Source organism: Seriola lalandi, unplaced genomic scaffold (assembly GCF_002814215.2).
Source record: "Seriola lalandi dorsalis isolate HSWRI2012SDOR001 ecotype SW California unplaced genomic scaffold, Sedor1 jcf7180002052086, whole genome shotgun sequence".
In the NCBI taxonomy this organism is placed as follows: Eukaryota; Metazoa; Chordata; class Actinopteri; order Carangiformes; family Carangidae; genus Seriola; species Seriola lalandi.
In genome coordinates this window covers 46,440-53,538 of record NW_019522639.1, presented here as the reverse complement: position 1 = coordinate 53,538, position 7,099 = coordinate 46,440, and the positions used below count along the sequence as shown (strand labels likewise).

General features: G+C 36.7%; 1 protein-coding gene across 1 annotated transcript in view; it reads left to right on the top strand.

Annotated features, from left to right (window-relative positions):
* LOC111649892 (sodium/potassium/calcium exchanger 2-like) overlaps positions 1–7,099 on the top strand; it is a 56,530-nt gene that overhangs the window by 41,051 nt on the left and 8,380 nt on the right. The window lies entirely within an intron of this gene.

The window sequence follows — 7,099 nt, the reverse complement described above, 5'->3', positions numbered from 1 at the left end:
AAAAAAAAAAAAAAGGAATCTACTGATGTGTTCAGTGAGCAGGTGGTGGCGGGGAGCAGTTAAACAAACAAGGGCACGAGACTTTGGCTTGGCTGGTTAAGCACAGGCCGAACCTGAGTGGATTTTTATTTATGATTCTTATTTAACTGGCAGGTGAGGGGAGTTATAGGTGTATCAGCCAAATATAGAAACATTATGCATGCCATTAGTGTCATTATGCCATTAGATGAGCTGAAATCAAGACTACGCATGGTAGGTTGAGGAGAATGACCTCCTGTGAACTTTTGGGGGAAAAAAAAACTAAAGATACACTGAATAAAACTCTTAATAACAAATGCAGTGACTGAGCTGAAAATTGCAAGTATATTCGAACTAGTTCAACAGACTAAGATGCTGTCACCAAGAGCGAAGAGGAATTTGTGGATGGGGAAAAGGCAGACCGTGTGGATGAAGATTTTGTTCCCAACGTGTTTCTCGTCTGATGGTATCTAGCGAAAAGATTCTCTTGTGGGCTTCGCACCTGAGCAACAAGGGATTGCTGTTCTTGAAAGACTATTGCTGGGCAGACAAAATTCTTCTGTGTTATTTCCTTTTCTGTAAATTCATCTGTGCCCAGTCTGAGTGACGGGTTTAAGCTTCCCCTCTCCCCTGCCAGTTTTTTTCACCACTGAATGTTACTTCAGAGGATTCTTCTTTTTTAAAATTTTTGGATTCATTTTCATGAAATCTATAGAAGTAGCATTAGATGTACTGTAGCAGTATTAGTTGGTGTAGAGTCCTCTTGACAATCTGCTCCTCTTTTCTTTTTCTTTTTTTTTTTCTTTTGCCACTGAACACACGTTCTAATTGTACAGACGTTCTCATGCTTCACACGCACCGACTGATAAAGGCAAGAAAAAAAAAGCCTAACTGAAGTTTAGCCTCTCAAAATATATGCTAGCCTTCAATATCTTTCACTGGTTGGGGAAAAAAAGCATGAGTAATTTAGGCTCATTAAAGTTCCATAATGAAGTCAATGTCAAAATAATACATTTGAAAAAACTTAACAGTGTTTAAGCGTCATGGTTGATTTAGATTAGTCAATGTGTAGTGCTTTGTTCACAGTAGAACTGGGCTCAACTCACCGGCTAGTCAAGCTCCTGGGGTAGTAGTTTCAAGGAGTCAACTGCATGTTAAAAAAAAAAATACACTTGCAGGTGAATAATACCAATCAACATTTAAGAAGTTGTATACCAAAATGTTTTCAAACATGTTTCATAACTTCTTAATGCAAACCCGTGTTCAGTCTCTATGTAGAAAATGTCAACATGTATGGTCAATGATATCTATCAAACTTGTGCAATTTCTTTTCGAATCAAAGGTGCTTTTGTGTGCATGTGTGCAAACTGCATTTGAAGTTATCACACAATGACCATTCCTTAAATTTATCTATGAATAGAGGTAATACTACCAGTATTTTGCAACTAACTGCAAAAGAAAAATATACACCAATGTGTGTTTTATACTGGAAATAGAAAGCATAATCACAATCTCTCTTTAAGCTACATAGAATGTGGAAACCACAGATTTAACAGCAATATACCGTGTGTGTCACCGTTGAAAATTGCACCCCCCACCCACCCCTTCATGTGTCTGTCCCCCGCTGTCCTTCCTGTCCGACGTGGTCCAAAACCCCCCACGAGAAAAAAAAAAACGGGGGGACTATTTCTCCTAAAACTAACCTACAACCCCTTCCTGTTAGAGCTGGCCAGAAACACCCGCTTTACCTCAACACAGCCACTGTACAGCAGCTTAGTAGGAACTAACTGTAAAATAATAGTAAATAGATTCTCTGAATGTTTGAGGAAAAATGCATGCAAGGAATTTGGGCTGGTTACCCACTGACTGTACAGCTGAGCTTATCCAACTATATATGTTCACTTTTATGCATCAATTCAGAGAATAACACCAAGAACTTTACTTTGTAAATATGAAGTCCAGTTTTTTGCAATAACCAAATGGTTCACAAATGTATTTCATTCACTTTGATTTATATTTTTGCAATAGTGGATGGAAACAGACATAGATACTGTCTGCTGGTGGCCCCTTGTATCATGATATTACTCAGCAAAATAAGAGCATTTATTTTTAGACTACTCAAAATCTGATTAGCATACATTAAAGTGTAAACATGCCAGTTCAATTCAGTTTCTGGGAAGAAAATAAAGGCTTTAAATACCATATTGCCTCCTCGGATATAACAAATGTAGGACTTGTGTGTGATTTTTGCCACAGTGGTTTCTGACATTTGGTTCAGGTTGCAAATGCACAGGAAAAAGCAAAATATGATACCTGCATAAAGCAAACTCATATGTTAAACTGTTATGTGTAGCGTGCTCTCATATTGTACATTTTCACCACCAAGATTCAAAGATTCAATTTAAGGCCTCTATGATGACTCATGTACTTTGTGAAATTCTCCTGTGCACATTTGCCATTAAACTCTTCCTTCAGAGTGCCCACACACTGTCCTGAACATGATCACATCTCACCTCTAGTTTCTACTCGCCCCTCTCTTCGAAAGAACAGTTAAACATTTTAGGAAATGCACGTGTTCACTTTCTTGCCACAGGGTTGGTGAGAGGATACCATCTCTCTTATGCCTGTGTAGTAAATATGAAGCTAAGCTGGTTGGCTTAGCTTTGCTCCAAAAACTGGAAACAGGAGGAAACAACTTGCCGAGCTGTGTCGAAACCAACTAAATTTAATCACCAGAACCACTGAAGTTTCCAAAGCAACTTATGCTTTAAGTGGAAAAGCAACACGTGTGGTTCTATGAGGGGGTTCATTGTGAGCCGAGAAAGCCAAACTAGCTGTTTCCTTTCTGCAAAAGCTAAGCCAATCATTTGTTAGCAGAAGCTTCTTGTTCACCGTGCAGACATGACAGTGGTGCAAATCTTTTCATCTAACTCTTGGTGGAAAGTAATTTCCCAAAATATCGAACCATTGTGTAAACAGGTTAAGAGGTAATTTGCTTGCGTTTGACCTACCACTACGGTCACATGTGCATACTGTATCTATGCACTTTCAACCCTAAAAACCCTCCTGTCAAGACATGAACGTATTTATTTTTCTTTCCCCACAGCTCCCATGATGTTTTTTGTGAGAGCATGAATGAGCGTGAGAATGTAAAAAAAAAAAAACAACAAAGAGAAAGAACGGTTTGGCATGCAAACTTGGCATCGAAAGTGGTTTCCAGGGTAAGCCACCGTGAAAGTTGACCACTAATGAACATTCTTGCACTGTAAATGTTTTATTTCTTGGTGTTAATGTAAGATTTATTTAAGGTGTACATATATACAGATACAAATTAACCATATTATCTATATGTGTAAAAGAAATATGTCTCTTTATGTAAAAACACAAAGTATATAATAAAATAAATAAAGATGATAATTCAAATATGCAACAACATGTTTACTGGTTTTACATCACTATTAGTACAGTTAAATGTCATTTTTAATTACATTTACAAATGTGAATAAGTTTTAAAGTGTTTATTAATGTATCTATTAACAACTGTAACCCATCATTTGTTCATGTGTGTAAGCGCATATCATTAGATATAATTACAGCTAAGTTATACTGCATACATGTGGACATTTTCACACGTGAAATGGTTTTCCACCTGTGTTAAATGTGTTTCATGTGTGTGAGCAGTTATAGTTAATAGATACGTTAATAAACACTTAAAAGTCATATCTGTGGACAACTATATTACAAAATATAGACCATCTATTAAGAGTAAATAGCTTACTTAGTAATGCTAAATGGATGTTGCACTCTTTAACTTGTCTCTTATGAGTTTCAGTTACTGTAGCATTTAATTAAATATATATCAGATTATTTCCATTGCCAGTTAAGGTGAATTCCTCCAGTACACAGCCCCACACATGCAGTATATAAACAAAAAATATGTGTAGTCATGCAAAAATGTGTCACACGACACACGCCTGTCCAAGTCTTGATCAAGCTTTTGTCTTCTTTGAATCTTTCCATAAGAAAGAAACAATTCCTCCAGATGTTAAATGAATGCACCGCCACTGTTTTTCTCCATTGTCTGCTGCTGCCTTCAATTCCCATGGAGGATTTTAGTGAAAATCAATCACTTTGTTCGGATAATTACTTAAAAAATAATGGAGATCCCTATTAGTGAGAGGTTTTTCCCCAACTGTATTGAAAAAAGATGATATTCAGCATCATTCAGAAATGATCTCATACAGCAATCTGCAGTGTAAAATACAAGGGGAAACATCCTCCATATTGTGTTTCATCTCTCTACAAGGGCAGTGATTTGCTTCATATTCACTTCTCATGCAGTTCTTTATGCATGAAGACGAGTTGTGGAATAGGGCGCCCTCTTGAGATCAAACCCTGATACTTCATTGTGACTAAGAGCAATAATGACGCAATCAGCACTGTGACAGAGTCCTGTTAGTCCACCCACACACATGTGCTCCAGCAGTTTCAAAGATTTCTACTTTTGGCTTTCCATAGAAATGCGCCTCATAGTTTTCCTTCTACCTCTATGTTTATATGCTCTTATTTTCCTAAAATTAACTGGAAATATTTTTCATGAGTCAAACATCCCTAGCTTTACACAATGTCAACCAGCAGATGTTATGAGATAACAGAGGGGGTTTTCCGAGGTACAGCAGATACCAGAAACCCGGTGCGCTTGTGTGACTGACTCTTGAGTCAGTAGATATCAGGCTTTGCAACACTTTGACGTTGTTCAGATCACTGACTCTCAAAGGGCAGCTGGAGGCAAAAATTAAATAACATCAAAACCAATTAATCCCATCAGGCCACTGGTAAAATACTGGTGGAGGGGCAATGTTACACAGAAACCCAAAGGGGCAAGTAGCATGTGGGTGAGATTTTACATGGTGTTGGATTTCTAAACATGACAAGACATGCATGAAATTCCACAGACTGAGGTTAATAAATGTTTGGTGGTGATTTCCATGCTAAAATATTGCCCGTGGTGTTTGTGGCAATAACTCCTGCAGAAGTACAGAACAGTTTTCTGCTAACTTGGATCTTCCCTTGTGTTTTTCTGCACACTCTCATCACTGCGTATTCCTTAGAAATCATTTTGTTCATGGTGAACAAAAAATGTCTTCCCCACAGTATAGAGTATAGATTCACATGTTTCCAGATCAACCACTTTATCTGGATGTTATTCAATGACTTTCCAGACTTATCCATGTCTGATCTTTCCTCAGAAGTGTGTTTCATCCCTCCAGGTATTCACAGATCTTTCATGGTAATCCATGACTGCTCCTCTGCACCTTTCACTGGAAACTGATTGTACATGTCTCCGTCCACTGCTAACAGTGAGTCAATCTGAATCACCAAGGGGTTAATTCAAACTGCTATCATACACTTAAAAACCTTTCAGTGTGTAAAGAGGAAAATCATCAGAGTTGCTGTAATAAGCGTCACTGGTAGCACTGTGACGACTATTTAAACAAACTTCTTTTTCAAACTCCTGGATAACGTTTGTGGATAGACATGATACTTTGGTTTGGGGGACATGATAACACGGTAAGTCTGATGTAATCATGTAAAGGACAGCTTTTTCTTAGCATGACATGACAAAGTCAGTAAATAATATACTACAGTATCTGGCCAAATACCCATGTAGACTTCACAGATAGGACCAAATGCAAATAATGAAAATGAAATGAATGCCCAAACAAAAAGTTTTGAGTGAAATAAATGAGAGATCTTGAAGGAAAATCAAAAGATAAAATAAAAAAGATATGTATATTTACACTTTAAAACCAGAACAATAGTTTAGTTCCTTGCCTTGAAATTGAAATAAGCACATGGTTTATGGATCATGTGTTCCTGACATTTGCAACTGGATGTCAAAAGATTGTAAAAATGACATGAAATGACCAACACTGAATTCAAATGAAAGGTTTATTTCTGAAGCCTCCACTACTAAAGCTAAGTCTCAAACTTAATTTTCTGACAAGCCAGAAAAAATATTTTTCTATGTAGATCATAGTATTATTTTTATATTATTATTATATTATACATTATTATTTTTTTATTTCATTTAGATATTTCTATAAAATTGTCATTGTCAATAGATAGCTGCTAACGGGGCTGCTTTATTGCATTATTTGTAAAATATTTCTCATAATTTTAGAATCCTTACACTTTTTCTTCATAGTGTTTTGACATGTCAAAATGGCTGCTGGGAAAAAACGACCAGAAGGGTTTTATTTCTGAACCCACAATCCAAAGAAGGATGTAAATAAGACATTAAATAAGACAACAACTGAAGGTCCAAATAGCAGCATCACACTGTCAGCAGGAGCTGAGGAATGTGCTGAAGATATTAAAAATAGCCTGAATGTCCCAGGAAGCCATAGCAGTGCGATAGTGAGCCGGCATGCTCAACACCAGGACCCTGAAACTGAAGCAGCTAAATGGAAGTCAGCTGTCATTAATTGGATCATTTAATCCTGTCTTTTTCCTACTGTGTCATGTTAATGTGTTTTCTTTCCTCACTGGGGTGTTATCAGGTTTTTCCTCTTCAGGCCTTTTAATTTCATACAGATCACTGTTACTGCTTCAGTTCAGTCAGTGTAGCTTTGGTAGTTTCCTTTTATTCTGTTTGCGCTGATTATGCTTTCTGTTATTTTGGTGTGAGTGGTTAACTTTAAAGAAAAAATCATTTATAACAGTATAAATGCTGACAGCAAGTGGAAGTAATAGGAGGTAGAAAAATATAATAGTAGCAGTCATACGCATGTGGATGCGAGGCGTACATGTAGTGGTCACAGTAAATAATGTTGCACAATAGAAGTGCTCCAGGTACATGCAGTAGTTCTGTTGTTAAGAACAAATTTGAGATACTTTACTGATATATTTACACTTCCTGTTACTGTGTTTGCTTACATTACTATATTTCTGAGGCAAAATTGTAATTCCTACTTCACTGCATTAATCTGACAGCTATGGTAACCAGTTTAGATTATGATTTGCCATCATATTTATATATATATATATATATACGTATATATATATATATATATATATA